At 36.3% G+C, this 16803-nt stretch overlaps 1 long non-coding RNA gene across 1 annotated transcript; it reads left to right on the top strand.

The window, feature by feature from the left end:
* Positions 1–12363: 12363 nt before the first annotated feature.
* LOC137174281 (uncharacterized) lies at positions 12364–15208 on the top strand. Its single transcript, XR_010925325.1, has 3 exons — positions 12364–12575; positions 14107–14193; positions 15022–15208. It is a non-coding gene; the product is annotated as an uncharacterized lncRNA (long non-coding RNA).
* Positions 15209–16803: the final 1595 nt, after the last annotated feature.

The following is a 16803-nucleotide window of genomic DNA, read 5'->3' as shown; positions in this document are numbered from 1 at the left end:
AATCCAATGTGTTGTTATTTATTTGTATGTGATGTGAAATGTAATTAAAATTAGCTAACTGAGGAAAAAATGAACTACAAATGTAAAAGAGACCAAAGTGTGAGTGCCAGCTGGGATACAAACTTCAATGCAGCTGTGTGGCTGCAGGTGTGGCCATCACAGGGATGAAAGTGCTAAATAACAATAAATACATATCTTAAATAGACATCATAAAAACAGCAGCAGTCACTAATAAGTCATTTATTTAGTAAGATAACAGAGGATGGAATGAAAGATTTCTTAAAGACGTTTCTCATTGCTCATCATCTTACTGAAGGGAGTTTTTCAAATTCATTAAACAAAGGATGTGACGGGTCCTGAACTATTTATGTTGTTTTCCTCCTGGTTTGTATGATGTACAGCTCCACCAACTGTCTCTGGGGTTTCTTTATGATCTTGCAGACTATTTTTGTGAGCTTGGTTTTGCTCCAAGTCTCTAAATTTCTGTACCGCCATGTGATGTTGTAGGAAATGATACTTAACACTAGACCGGTGTACACCATCCTCAGGAGTTCTTTACTCACATCAACGCCATTTAATTTCCTTAAAAGACACAATCTTTGCACTGCCTTCTTAAAAATGTAGTCTGAGTGTTCATCAAAATTTTACTTTGTGTCTAAAATCATTCCTAAATATTTAAAACTACAGCTTGGCCCTCAATAGTAATTGGCCAGCACATTGGTTGCCCACCCATATTATTGACAAGTTCCTTAGTCTTGTTAGCGTTTAAGAGCAAAGCACTCTCTTGAGACCATGTTAATAGATTATGTGATTAATGTAGAAACTCTGGTTTATCATTATCATTAAATACATGAAGAAATGAAAGTAAGAAGTGAAATCTTCCTTTTTGAACTTGGGTCAAAGCTTCATTTGGAAGTATCTGTGGTCAACATGTGACATGAAATTTTCCGCATCATGGTTGTTTTAGGTGTAACACCCTGCGGTTAGGAACTTCCGCACAACCGTAGAAATAATGATTGTATGCAGCAAAAACTAAAGGACTTCAGGTACCTGTGTTTCTATCAGAAGCTCAAGATTCACAGGGCCATTAAACCTCTCTCAGTTGTACACACTTAAGTGCCAACAACCTATGGATGTCTTTTAAGATCTATAAGCTCTTATCATATGCAACTACCACGGCTTGAGACTGAAGCTGATGTAGTAGTACCTTAAAGTGCCACTAGATGCTGGCTCCAACTGATTCCTATTTAAAAAATACTAAGAAAATACTAAAACTCAAGTCAAGTCAATCATACTGAAATGGTGCAAACCATAAGCAGCAACTCTGGGCTTCAATGCAAACCAACAGGTGATGTCATGCCTTGCTGTGTCCATCTCTATATACAGTCAACAGTATGTTATTGGCTGAGGCTGAAAATCTGCTGATGTGACAAACAGCCTTTAACCACAAAGAGTTTAGCTATTTCCTCTTTTGCTGGCTGGCGCCCACTCACAAATACACTTACAGAGAGGTTGTAACTGGTGACAGCTGTTGGTTGGAGTTTTTTTTTTTACATGCTTAAGAAATAAAGACCGAAGATGATGATGAAGGTTTACCTGCTGATGTGTGCAATTGGTGAGTCAATGACAAAAACTAAATGTGATTTACTATGTTCGCTTTCCAATGGCATCCTAGATCCTAGACAACAATGATCTCACTAATCTTGTTGAACGTACAAGGGTAGGGACTGAATTCAATACTAGCCTTTATCATGCTTTTATTGTTATGAACACAAACAACCATGAACATGTATGAAAGACACAAAGCAAGTTTCAATTATATATGTTTTCTTCAAACTACAAAAAAGAAGAGCCTCTGGACTTAAGTTTCAGACAAGCATGCTGGCAAATCTGCTAATATGCTGATCATGTTTCTTTAGAAACTTAATTTAATCAGTTGTGTGAACTTGCAGAGGTACATTATTGTAAACTCATCATTTTAAGTCAAAAGATTTCAAGTCTGTAGATTAATGAACATAAAACATAGAACTTATTTCTGGAATTAAATGTTAAATAAGGAGTGTATGTTAAAAAATTCACATAATTTCCTTACATGTCAACATACTTTTTGCCATCTAGTCTATCTTTTCTTTTCTTCTGCTTCACTCATGCATCTATGATGGACCATGCAGCGAAAATTAGACATCACACCATACTTCCTTGTCTCTGTGGTCAGCTCTTCACAAAATGCATGTGATCTCTTTCAGTTTTCGGAACGTTACTGTAAGCAGAAAAAAAATGCAAATTTTTGAGAATCCACAATTAATAGAGTGAAAGGTTTTTGTAAATTGTGTAGTTTAGAATCAATAATTATTCCTGTGGCAGCCATTTTAAATCAACCTCCTACGCTGGATTGCATAAACTAGTATAACAATCAAACTATTCTTACTTAATCACATTAAACTTTACATGAGATAGATTCAACAACATCACAAACAACAACCACAATGTGACTTTAGCCAAGTCAGCTAGCCTACTAGCTAGCTGCTTCTGCTAAAGATTTGTAAATTTCATTTGAAAGTCATTAGTTAATGTTTAAAAGCAAAGAAGATGTACACCTGCTCTGCTTTTAATTGGTAACTAATGACTATGAAATTTGAAATGCAATGTAGCAGCCATTTTAAATCAACCTCCTCCTATCCACTTGATTCACACACTAGCGTAAAAATAAAACTAACCTTACTTAAACACATTAAAGTGACTTTATATTAGATAGATTTAACAGTTATTACATTTATCAAAAATATCAAAACAACCACGACATGACTTTAGCCAAGTTAGATAGGCTACTAGCTAGCCCATGCTGCTAGCTAGCTAGCTCAAGGTTTGTGAATTAAATTTGAAAGTCATAAGTTAACATTTAAAAGCAACGCAGATGTCATTCAAAATTTTACTATTTCACAACACAAGACAAAATGACCTTTAACCTTGAAGCCCAAACGTGCTTTACTACGTCAACACCAGCTGTGATGGAAATGTTCATTTTCATTTGGAAATATGTCTTTTATTGATACTGTGATGAGTGAAATGAGGCAGGAGATTATTACCTGCTCAACTTTATCCCTTTTTTTACATTTATCTTTTAACAAACAATTCTACAGAGCCTGGGAGTGGCCATGAAGAAAACAACTAATCTGTGCTCTCGATTTAAAAATTTGTGCTCCAGTTTAGTAATTTGTGCTCCCAATTGCCAGTCCTCACTATGGGTTGCTTGGATTTAATATGGTTTCATTTTGATCTTGGACTAAGATATGTGGAAATACTTCTGGTTTTGGCTTGTAAGCACAACACTGTGTTATCTCTTAAACATATTCCACAGTATAACAGACTTTTTTGCCATTTCGCCACTAATGAAGTAATATGTGGACACAAATTATTAAATCGAAAGCACGATTTCTTCATTCGTGGCTAGTTGAGAGTTTAAATAATAAGAGTTTACATAATTATTTAAATAATGCAACAGCTACTCATAAGATTTCTCAACACTGAAAAAAAAACATAAAAAAAACACTACAGGCAGTTGTTAATTTAATGGCTGGATTTTAAACAAACCAAACAAAACTGGAGGTGTTTTTCAGTTATGCATCTTATACTTGTACTTCCTGTTGTGTTATTGCACATCTACAGGTTTCCCCTGTGTTTCAGTTAAACTTGGAGCGCATTTTTTGAACCAGATGAATGAAATTTTAATGCTGAGAATGAAAAAGATGAGTGACAAACTTTGAATCCGAATCAAAAGGGGCAGAGCCTCTGTGATTAGTTTTGTCAATGTGTTTATTGTGTTTTTCTGTTGTGTCTTTAATGTTTATGTACACAAATACACGCACACACAGAGTAATGACTAAGCCTTACTTCAACTGACAGAGATTTTAGTGCAATACGCCAAGATGCAAAAATGAAATGAAGATGTATGTATGTCTAATGCAAATATCAGGTCTGGATTTGTATATTTTAAACTTGGGCATTTCATTATTTTTGATGTAAAGTGTGTGATTTTTATTGACAAATTTGTGTCACGTTTGTCCACGTGGTTTTCACTGAAAAAAGTGAAATGATTTGCTTGTACACTCCACTAGTGTTCACCTGTGCTGTGCTGTGCTGCAATGAAGTCAAGTTGGGAAAGAAATTAGATTTGAGTTCCTGTTTATGTGAGATCATTCAGCTGAGCTCTCATGAGGTAAACACAACAGGAAATAGCTGTTGACGTGCTACACTTTTACATCGAAGAAGAAAACTGCTTTCATCTTGTAAGTTGTGTAGTTTAGAATCGGGGGGCTGGAAATAGGGGCCAAGAGCTGAATCTAAGGTGTCACAAGATGATTATCTTAGCTAATATTTGCTTTTTAGTCCTTTTTCTTACTATGAAGTTAATTCAATTTAATTCAGAAGAAACAGTCTGAAAAAGATAAACTGCTGTTTTATACTTGCAATTTTAATGATTTGTGATCACTCTCTCCTTCTCTAGCTGCAGCAGTCACTGTATCAGCGCAAGACGTGGAGGAATCGACAGAATTTTCTGGTTCGTTTTTATCTTCAACTCTGTAATGCACATACGGCTAGATTTAATAATTTTAGTATGGCATTGCTGTCTGTCACAGTGTACAATCACCAGATTTACCATCATAATCTAGGCCACAATATAAAAAAGGCCTCTAAAACTCATCCACAGTCAAAAAAGAAAATCTAAATTCTGCTACAGAAATGATTTTTCAAAATTTTTTTCTTACTGTGGAGTTAATTTAGTTTAATTTAGATGAAACAGTCTGAAGAGGGAACAAATAACAACTGCTGTTTTATATTTGCAAATTTAATGATTTTTAATTGCTCTCTCCTTCTCTTGCTGCAGTAGACAATACAACCATGACTTACTCCTATGACTATTACGATGATTACGACATAGATGAATGGACAGACGCTCATGGTTTGTTTTTAATCTTCAACTCTGTAATGCACAAATGATTAGATTAAATAATTTTAGTGTGGCATTGCTGCCACAGTGTCTGTCTTAGTACTACACACTAAAAATCACTGGGTTAAAATTTTACCTAGTGAGGGTCAATATTGCACCAACATAATACTGAGTTAATGTTGCCCAGAAAGACAAAGAGTTGATTTGAACCAGTTTCAATGTTATTTTTTATTTTACTGTTGGGTTATTTATCCAAACCAAAGGTTGTTATAATCTACTCTACTCTTTATAAACTTACATTTTGACAGTTTGCTATTGATTGTTAATATTTTTTGTATCTTTTGAATGTAATATGCACATTGTTTTGAACAAGAAACAATAAATTTGAGATAGTTTCTAGCTAAAGCTTGTTGTGTGTAACACTGGGTCAAAATATTTTAATTATTTTAATTGAGATTTTAATTGCTCTCTATGCCTTTCTCTCCATGTTGCCATCCCCACTACCAATGACGAAGGCAACGGGACCTATTCCAGCTCCCCCACAGCAAAACTCATCCTTCTCTGTTTGGTCTGGACGATCTCTGTTCTCTTCATCCTGGCATATTAAACAACATTTTATATTATGTCTGTTGAGATTTCATTTGCAGATATGTTATTTTTGATAGTTCATCAAATCTGTTTAAGACTCGTTTTACATTTTCTTGTTGTGATGAAAAGTTTGCCGTGATGTTCCAACGTGTCTGTAAATGTTTTTTCAGATCTCTGATCAGTTTCTGACAAATCAACCACTAATTAAAGTGTTATAGTTTTTAGTCCTCTGCATGTGTGTTATGACTAAGAAGTTACTGTAGATTCCACATGAGATTCAACGGTTTGGGGCATGTTCAGTTTATACCTTTCCTTCACTATATTTTAGAAGCTTTACCCCACTACATCTATATATTGGCTGTAGTAAATTCAGGGACATATTTTACCTTTATGACACAATGCATTTTTTTTTTTACATTACCTAAGGAGTTTCAGATACTTTCAAGCATTATTACTATCATTTAAAAACAGAATAATGTTAAAAATCGGATCCAAAGTCTTTTCATTCAATTTAACATCTCATTTAATATCATTTTCATGATGCAATAGCAGGCTGTTCCGCATGTTATTGCATCAGGGACAGTGAGTTGTATAAAATGTTGATACTTTAGGTGATAATCCTTACAAATAGAACATAATGATGTTTTACCATGGATGCTTTAGATCGCAGAGCCTATTACTGAGACCTTTAAACAAAATTAGCTGCTGTAGAGGTCATATCTATGTATCTGTATCTGTAATTGTCTGTAATTATACAGTGAAAGTATTAGTTAATAGCAATTCATCACTCTTTTCCTGCAGAGAATTGTGGATAATTTATGACTGTGCTCTGATATCTGTTAGATTATATGATAATACTTTCATTAAAAATCTTCTTGTACACTTTTGTCAGTGGTGGAAAGTAACTAATTACATGTACTCTAGTACTGTACTTTTTTTTTTTTACAATTTTGAGGTACTTGTACTTTACTTGATATCTGTTGTGTTGTCTTGGTTGATACACATAAGTTCCTTTAGCTTACATGGGCCAAAATCTGGTTGATTAACAAATATTCTAATTTTTGTAGGTGTTGTATGATTAGAACTCCTTCCAGGACTGTGTGGGTGTTTATACTGTGTTTGATTGACATCTCCCTCATTTTTGTTAGTTTAACTGCAGCTGGACAACTTAAACTTCTATCATTCTCATTAGTACACCCTGACAGTGATGGGAAGTAACTAAGTACATTTACTCAAGTACTGTACTTAAGCACAATTTTGAGGTTGAATGGGGGCATCCAGCAATCATCACATCTGGGTTGTTAAGTCATAGAAAATATGAGACAGTGTATTAAATATATTGATATTTTACTTGCTGATATACTGTATATATGATTAAATATAAAATATGATGTATAATATGTTCATATGTAAGTAGAATATATCAAAATAAGAAATTAATCAAATTATGGAGGAAGACAGATGAGTTTTAGTTCACACCAACTTTACAGGCAAACAATGGCACAAATGTCAAAGGTTAGAGGTCAGATAAGATGGAACAAGTGTGGTAATATATAATAAATATGCTCATACATAGTGTGATGTTTGACCGGACTTCTGCCCTCCTTTTCTCTGCTCACATTCTCACACCAGCTATTGTTTTTTTCACACATTTGAAGACTTGTTGCAACAGCAGTTAAGCAACATAAAATATTATTAGACCTCAGCAGTCAACAAGAAGGCCTGCTAACTACATTTGAGAATATATTCAGAAGTCTGTTGTGTTGTCTTGGTTGATATACATACATTCCTTTAGCTTACATGAGCCAAAATCTGTTTAATTAATATATATTCTAATTTTTGTAGGTGTTTGCATTTATGTTATATAAATAGAACTCCTTCCAGGACTGTGTGGGTGTTTCCATTGTGTTTGATTGACATCTCCCTCACTTTTGTTACGGTAGTTTAATTGCAGCTGGACAACTTAAACTTCTATCATTCTCATTAGTACACCCTGACAGTGATGGGAGGTAACTAACTACATTTACTCAAGTACTGTACTTAAGTACAGTTTTGAGGTACTTGTACTTAACTTGAGTATTTCCATGTGATGCTACTTTATACTTCCACTCCACTACATTTCAGAGGGAAATATTGTACTTTCTACTCCACTACATTTATTTAACAGCTTTAGTTACTTTTCAGATGAAGATTTGACACAATGGATAATATAACAAGCTTTTAAAATACAACACATTGTTAAAGATGAAACCAGTGGTTTCCAACCTTTTTGGCTTTTGACATCTTACAAAAAGCAGTGTGTAGTCGGGGTCACATTTCACATGTCTATGAGTTGTTAACAGCTCCACCAAATAGTGATTTTTCCCTCTAAACTTTTCACATGCTTTCATTTCAATAAATGTTCAAATGATCCAATATTTCACCAAAAATCAAAGATTAGAGAAAAAGTCCAAAAACTGAAAACAGATTTGTGTATCAGAACTTTGTTTTTTCTTCTTTCCTCTCCCATTAATCATCTCACGACCCCTCAGATTTATCTGGTGACCATTTGGAGGGGCCCCGACCCCTAGGTTGGGAACCACTGGACTAAACTAGCTAACTGTATATAAAGTAGTTGAAACTAGCTCCACCTCCAGCAGCTACAACAGTAACATGCTGCTCTAACACTGATACTTCACTATTAATAATCTAATTCATTAACAGATGATAAACAGCAGAATAAAAGAGAAACTAACTAAAACGGAAACACAGACTGGACTGGAGGCAGGCGTGTGGTCACTGTGTTCACATGTTTGTTTGTATGTTCGGGTGTGTCAGCAGGTCATATGTGGTGGCGGACAGCAGGGCTCCTCTCAATGGGATGAGTACGAAACTGGCGCACTTTCAACACCTCCACTGCCCACCTCCTCTGGAGGCTGGAGTCAGAACTTGGTTAGCCTAACTTAGCATTAAGACTGTCCAAAGTTAAGAAATACACCTACCACCACTTCTGAATCTCAGTAATCATCTTAGATCTAATTTCTTTAATTTGTACACAAACTGAAATGTGAAGACAACATTTTGTGGTTTTAGGGGTAGTTGCATTAATTGCACTAGTTTCCCCCTGCTTCCAGTGTTTATGCTAAGCTAGGCTAACCTGAAGGTTCATATTTAACATAAATATGGAGAGAGGAATCAATCTGAATGTCAGTGGCTATGTTCACATCACATGCTAAAGTGGCCCAAATCTGAATTTTTTTGCCTCCAAGTGACTCAGATCAGATTTTTTCATGTCAGTTCTGGGCAAATTGCATCGCAGGTATTTTAACCCAAACCATGATCTTTTCCTAACCCTAACCTAAGCAGACCTTAACCACAGCGTTGTCACAACATAAAACATAATTATTAAACATTTAATGTGATCTTAAATTACATGGGAAAAGCCATTGAAACGTAGAGATTCAACGTATCTGTGGTTTGCAGAAACATACAATGCCATTGTTTTATTCTGGCGATTGGGTTGCATTATTCTATTACACCGCCTTCTGTTTTCTTCTGGAACAACTAGATATAAACTAGATTTGGACTCCACTGTTTTTCCACATAAATGTTTTGTCACAAAGCTGAAGTGTAAGCTGACATTTTAGCATGAAACGTATTTATAAGCGTGTACTTGAGTATTTAGTTTGAAGAAGGCATCTTTGTTTCATTATATGCTTTCCTTTGTGTAGGGAAAAGATAATCTGTAAATACCTGGACCTCCTGTTTAGCCAGGTCTCCGCAGACAGAATAAAAATACACCAAACTACTAAATGGAAAGCAAAGTTCTGCACCAAAAGCTGGCTTTTAAGCCCATACTTTTCAATTAAGTTCCAAAGACTTTATTTTTTCTTTAAAAGGTGACTGATTGTATGTTTTGGGTTTTATGACAAAGTGAGAACTGCTTCTACTGAGATTAGAAGCTGAAAATTGAGTTAGCATCGTGTTGATCTAGAGCTAACAGTGTTTACTGAATCAATTCCTAAATACTGACTGAAACTGAGAGCGAGTTAGAGGGTAGTGAATGTATGTAGTATGGGGAGTGGAATAAAGAGAGAGAGAGACAGAGGGCAGTAGTGGTTAAGATGTTGAGAAGCAGAGAAGTTGGGGAGGGTAGAAAAAGATCGAAGAACAGATAAATAGAGAAAGAGGAAGTTAGATGGAACAGTCAAGCAAAGAGAGAGAAAGAGAGAGAACAACCTTGATCTCTTAAATATCAGATATTGATTTACCACACTTAAATTTGTGTTAATGTGTACTGCATTATTGTTAATGTAGTACTTTAATTTTTCTCTTATTTAATATTTAAAAAATAAATGACTTGCTTACATGCTCCTGCAAAGACACAAAGACATTTGAATTTCTGCTGAACTGAACTGAACTAACAGATTCACAATTTTTCAAATCTGCCTTAAAACAACAGTCAGGTACCCAAATAGAGTTGGGTTGGTTTCTAGTTTTGCCAGTTCGGTCCTATGTATGAGCTTAGAGTTAAAGGACATATCGTGATCAAAGATAACTCTCAGATTCCTTACGGTGGTGCTGGAGGCCAGGGTAATGCCATCCAGAGTAGCTATATCATTAGATAAGGTGTTTAGGGCCAAGCACAATAACTTCAGTTTTATCTGAGTTTAGTAGCAGAACATTGCAGGTCATCCAGGTCTTTATGTCCTTAAGGCATGCTTGGAGTTGTGTTAACTGATTGGTTTCATCTAGCGTCGTCGATAAATATAACTGGGTATCATCTACATAACAATAAAATTTTATGGAGTGTTTCCGAATAATATTACCTAAAGGAAGCTTATATAAGGTTAATAGTATTGGTCCAAGCACAGAACCCTGTGGAACTCCATGTCTAAACCTGATAAATAGGATTTAAACCAGCTTAATGCAGTTTCTTTAATGCCAGTTAAATGTTCAAGTCTCTGTAATAGGATGTGATGGTCAGTGGTTTCAAATGCAGCACTAAGATCTAACAAGCCAAATACAGAGAGAAATCCTTTGTCAGATGCAATTAGGAGGTCATTTGTAACTTTCACCAGTGCTGCCTCAAATAAACTATTGTTATGTAGAAAGTCACACAACTGATTGATGACCGCTTACTCAAGGATCTCAGAGAGAAAAGGAAGATTAGATATAGGTCTATAATTGGCTAAAACGCCTGAATCAAGTATAGGCTTTTTAAGAAGAGGTTTAATTACAGCCACTTTAAAGGACTGTAGTGCATAGCCTGTTACTGAAGGCAGATTGATCATATCTAGTAAAAATGCTGACTAAGAGCTTCCCTTAAGCAGCCTAGTTGGGATGGGGTCTAAGAGACAAGTTGATGATTTAGATGAAGGAATTGTTGAAGTTAGTTCAGGAAAGTTGATTGGAGTAAAAAACAATCTAAATATATGTCAGGATTTACAGCTGTTTCTAAGGTTCCTGTGTTTGGGGATAATTGGTTCGTGTTGAGGGCAGGAGGTGATGAATTTTGTCTCTAATAGTTAGAATTTTATCATTAAAGAAGCTTGTAAAGTCGTTACTACTGAGAGCTATAGGAATACATGGGTCAATAGAGTTAGGACTGTTTGTCAGCCTGGCCAAAGTGCTGAAAAGGAATCTAGGGCAGTTTTTATTCTCCTCTATTAATGATGAGTAATAGACAACTTTGGCCTTACAGTACATATCTTACCTTATCTTGCCAGACTAAGCTAGATTGTTCCAGTTTGGTGGAACGCCATATCCTTTCAAATTTGCGTGATGTTTGCTTTAATATGTGGGTTTGGGAGTTATACCATGGAGCTAACCTCTTTTGTTTTGTTATCTTCTTTTTTTAAGGGGCGATGGAGTCCAGTGTCATTCACAGTGAGCCTGCAGCTCTATCAACAAGATGATCAATTTGGGAGGGACTGAAATTAGCATTAGAGTCCTCTGTTGAATTGAGACATGGCATTGTATTGAATGCTGATGGAATTGCTTCCTTAAATTTAGCTACAGCACTATCAGATAGACATCCAGTGAAGACATTTTTGTCTAATGGTGTGTAGTCCAGTAATAGGAATGAGAAAGTTATTAAGTAATGGTCTGATAAAATAGGATTTAGTGGAAAGACTATTAAATGTTCAATTTCAATGCCATATGTCAGAACAAGGTCGAGGGTGTGGTTAAGACAGTGGGTGGGTTTATTTACAATCTGAGAGAAGCCAATTGAGTCTAATAATGAGATAAACACAGTGCTAAGGCTATCATTATTGACGTCCGCATGAATATTAAAGTCACCTATGATAATTACTTTATCTGTACTAAGGACTAAGTTTGATAAAAACTCTGAGAATTTAGATAAAAATTCAGAGTACAGGCCAGGGGGACAGTACACTATAACAAATAGAATTGGATAGGTCTGCGGATCACAACGGTTATTAGGATTCATTATTTGGGAGCCATGAATGTTTGCACAGGATTTTATGGCAATCCATCTAATAGTTGTTAAAATATTTCAGTCTTGACCAAAGTTGTGGACCGATAAACCGATATGTCAATAGTACGGCTAAAAGTCTTAAATGTACAAACAATGATTTCATGTGTACGTGCGTTTCAAACAGGAGGTCAAAATTCCCTGTGCCCCTAAACCTCACACATCCATCCAGCTACAGTACCTACACACAGGAGAGTGTGTAGTACAGTCTGTAGGGTAGAAACATACTCAGTGAGACGGTAGTATTATATTGCAAAGTAGAGTCAAGTATATCAATATATCACATCACGTGTATCATCTCTCTGCTATCAGTCTGCTGATGTGACAAAATGTTTCCTATATCCTCTGTGGTTAGCTAGTTCCTGTCTTGGTTTTTGATTGTACAAGTGCACATGCACAGACAAATTTGAGGTAACAGACGGCAGTGGTGGAACTCAGTCAGCTGGAGAAACTTTGGTGGTCTGAGTTCTTCACTTGAAGTTTGGAGGAGGAGAAGAAGAGGGAGACAGAGGGTGATGATGATGGCTAGAATGAACATTTACCTGCTGATGTGGCTTGTCGGTGAGTGAAAACTACTTGTGGTTTACTGTGTTTGCTTTGAACTGGTATACCATTAGGGACCGTTTGCTTCACACGCACATTGACTTTAATTCATCAGTCTGATTAATATGCAAAAATCTAAAACTGAGTCTGTCATACTGTTGTCATCTTTGCCAACTTCATACTGAATATTCCCAAAATCAAATCCAGTCAAGAAATAACAGAACATTTGAGCATGAATACATTTTTCCTCATGTTGTGTGGATTCATTCCTATAATCATATTTCTTTTGTTTGTTAGTTTGTTTTACATCAATGAATGGTTAAAAAAAAGATCTTTCTTGTTCATGTTCCTGTTAAAAGTTCCTATTTCCCCTCGCTGTCTGCAACACTTTGCTTATGCAGCTTAAGTAAATACATGAGCCAGGAAATTATTATCTAAAGGGAACATATTATGTTCTTATTCTTATATCATCATCATCTGTATATTTATTCTGGGGCTCTACTGGAATATCTTTGCATGATTTAAAGTTCAAAAAAATATCTTATCCTGGCCCTTTATGCAGCCCCCTCGGTTCAGCCTCTGTCTGAAACGGTTAGTTTTGGCTCCAGTCTCTTTAAAAGATAAGTTCACAATTTTCAAGTTTGTCTTAAAACAACTGTCAGGTACCCAAATGAACATTGAAACAGGTTTTTCTTGCTGTAATCATTCCTCCTGTTCACACTGACTATTAGCTCCCCTCCAAATGTGCTTACAATATAAGGGATGAGTGATGGGGGCCAAATCCACAGTCCTCGTTTTGAGCAAAAATGCATTTTAAAGTTTATCTGAAGCTTATATGAGGCTTCAGCCCTCTGAGTTAATCTAATAAAGTGGATATCTGCCACATTTAAAGTCTTTTTAGCGTCAAATTCCCTCTTTGTGTTTCCTCAGACAGTGTTTCCCTGTTGAGCTGCGGTGGAAGTATAGTAACAAAAAGAGGAACTTTGGCACTAAAGACTTAAACGTTGAAAGATATCTACTTGATTTGACTCATTTGGACGCTGAAGTTTCATATTAGCTTCAGATAAACTTTGTAGTTGTAGCAGTAATTTACTTCTTTTTCTCATTCTTTATTCGAAATGGAAACTTCTAAAATACATCCGTACATGTTTTAGCCCCAAAACTGATCCGAAATCTGTGAGTGGACAACACAAACAATCCGACAAACAACCAGGGACGGCTGCTTGTAGGCACGTGTGAACAATCTGATGTCAGTTCGATGAGAGAAATAGAGTTAAGTTTGCAAATGCAGCATTCAGAGCAGGCTCAAGCCCTGGCTTTGACTCTCAGGGAGCAGAAAAATCTGCCAACTCGTAGGTATTTTGTATCATAACAGACGAGCAGAAATAAGAGGCGACTTGGGGACAATAAAGCTATTTAAATCAAAATCCAAAAGGAAGAAGGTGAGGGCTTTTAGTGTCAGACTTTAGAGTGTGAGTATACAATATGGCTACTTGCTGGAGACAGTTCGTATCAGTAAAGATCTCTGTCTGTCTTTCTCTTCCTGTAGCTGCTGCAGTCATTTTATCAAGGGGAGATGACAATGAAATGGATGATGAAGATATGAATGGCAGTGGTGAATCAATTTCCTCCTCAGGTAACCTCAACCTCCTTTGGTGTGTGTTCACTCAGTTGTTTCTTTATCAGTGTGCTTACGTGCACTTAAGCCACCCGATTATTGCGGGTAATTAGGGAAAGTGTTTACGTTCACTGTAGTAACCTGGTTATGGTAAATCTGTGTTGACATGCAGCAGATCAGTAACCAGATATCTCCCCAATCTACAGTATTATTATAAATGTTGCACACTGATTTTAACCGTTCAGTGATAGAAGACACTGTTTTATGACTTTTTTGGTTTGGTGCAGTCAAATGTTCAGTGGTGAGAATGGCACCATCTTTTCCGTTTGGAGCCACGATCTTCGAAATAAAGAGTTCGGGGTGTTGCCTCTCACACTTTGGAAACACGCCCCGCTACTTTGGACTAAAGTGAATGCTAGCTTACGGGGAACACCTACTTTAGCTAAATCGTGCGAACAGGGCAGGTATGGTAATCAAGTAACATTAAACTTAGTGAAATATTGCGACAATAGTCTGACTCAGTGTGAGTCCTGGAGCCAAGGAGAGCAGCGGGTGAGCCAACTGTCAATCACAGCTGTTAGTAAACACCCATACAGCAGACATCAAAGATACTACAAGTCTTCAAATCTTATTAATGGAGCAATAATTCCCAAAATGACCACCAGCACATTTATTACTATCTATGTGACCATGTGACTAAATCAAGAACAGCGCAACTCAGATTCTGACCTGAAAAATCCAGAAGTTGAACTATAAGTAATAATAAGTGTAATACCTATAATAAGTGCCTTATTCTGGTGAAATGTTCTATTATGGTGATTTTCTTGTGATCTCTCTCTGTTACAGACATTTCAGCGGGGGAAGATGATAAAAATTTAAAACATGACACTTCCACTGATGCCTTGGTGTCGCCTTCCTCTACAGCTAACCGCAACCAACATGTGGTTTATGCTCTCATTTGTGCTCTCTTAATTTCTTGCATGTTCACATATTAACAAACACATATAACATATTAAAGAGCATTGTATGATGATTCTTGTGATGCTATTTTCTGGAAATGTATACTTTTATATAAACAGTAACATCTTAAAACTAGTTAAGTGAAAAAGCTGATTTTATACTGTTTGCAGATGATGTCACATATTTTCTCTGATCAGTCTCTGATAAAACATTGCAAAGTCACTCTGTAACCACAAGTTAAAGCACTTCCTTCAGAGGAATTGAAAACTTCTCTCTGTATATAAGCAAAAACAGTAGATTGAATTTTGTTTTAAGCTTGATCTCATTTCTGAGTTTATATTTTTAATTTTGAAAAGTAAATTAGAGTAGTTTTTGGCACAAATTTGACTATTTCCAGTTTGAAAAATGAGGTCGTAAAAAACTATTTATAATAATAATAATAAATAATAATAAATAATAAATAATAATAAATTGACCAGATGTGTACTAATGCTAATCAGTATATCTCAGCTCAGTGACTACAGGTCTGAGTGTACTTCAACCATGTTTTAATTTTCCATCTCCAGTTTGGGGGGGGGGGGGGGGGGGTTAATTACTGATGCATTTACAAATTCCACCTTTTAATAGAATGTGAAGTATGGACAGCACCCATAGTATGAGTTGTGTTATTTTGGATACTTGATTATCCTTACATATACAGTAGTACATATGTAAATTGTGGTATTGCTGCTTTTACTTAAGTGCAGATCTGAAGACGGCTGCTGACTCTAAAATCTGTTTACTTAAAAATTTTGCATTTTCAGTCAAAATCAATCTCCACTGAAGCTTCTGTGTACATCATCTTCTATGTTTGTCGACAAAAATACACCAAACCTATGAGGTTTATGTAATTTTCTTGTATCCTCAGCCTATCTGAAATTACTAAAATCTTCAAAAAGACATAAAATGCAAAACTTGTAGAATCTGAGAGTCTGCCATTCTGTAGTTGTAGGGGCTTCATTTTGCCATAAAGCAGTCTGTTATGTAGATTGTGGCTTTAAAAATGACAAAGTGAGAATTACATGCAGCTCTAAACAGTTTATACTGGTGTGTTATTGAGGTAAGAAGCCAAACACTGAGCCACGGTAGCATCCTGTGTCAGTCTGGAGCGACGCTATGCGGTCGATGACTCAGTTCCTGAATACTGACTGATACTGAGAGAGAGAGCAGAGGGTAAGCAGGGTAGAGAGACATGAAAAGTGTGGTAGAAAGAGAGCGGGGCTCGAGATGAGAGATAAAGGCTGATGCAGAGAAAAAAAGTGGGTGCAGCGCAGTGGGTGGCAAGAGAGAGAGAGAGAGGTACCAGAAGAGTACAAGAAGCAAGAACTAGAACGAGGTAAGAAGTAAAAAGATAAAGAGAGGGGTAGGTGAACATGAAATACACTGCACAGCCAAAAGTATGTGGACACCCATATGTGGTTGTTGAGCATCTTACTCCAAAACCATGTTCATTTATCTGCTGCAATAACAGCCTCCTCTCTTGTAAGAAGTCTAGTTTCCACAATATTTTGGAACCTGGCTGCAAGGATTTTCTTCCCCTTCAGCCACATGAGCGTTAGTGATGCCTGTCTCATAGTTTCAGTTCACAACCAGTTAAGTTCCTCCACACCAAACTGGGAAAACCCTTTC

Source organism: Thunnus thynnus, chromosome 22, assembly GCF_963924715.1.
Source record: "Thunnus thynnus chromosome 22, fThuThy2.1, whole genome shotgun sequence".
NCBI classification, from domain to species: Eukaryota; Metazoa; Chordata; class Actinopteri; order Scombriformes; family Scombridae; genus Thunnus; species Thunnus thynnus.
This window is presented reverse-complemented; position numbering and strand designations above follow the sequence as displayed.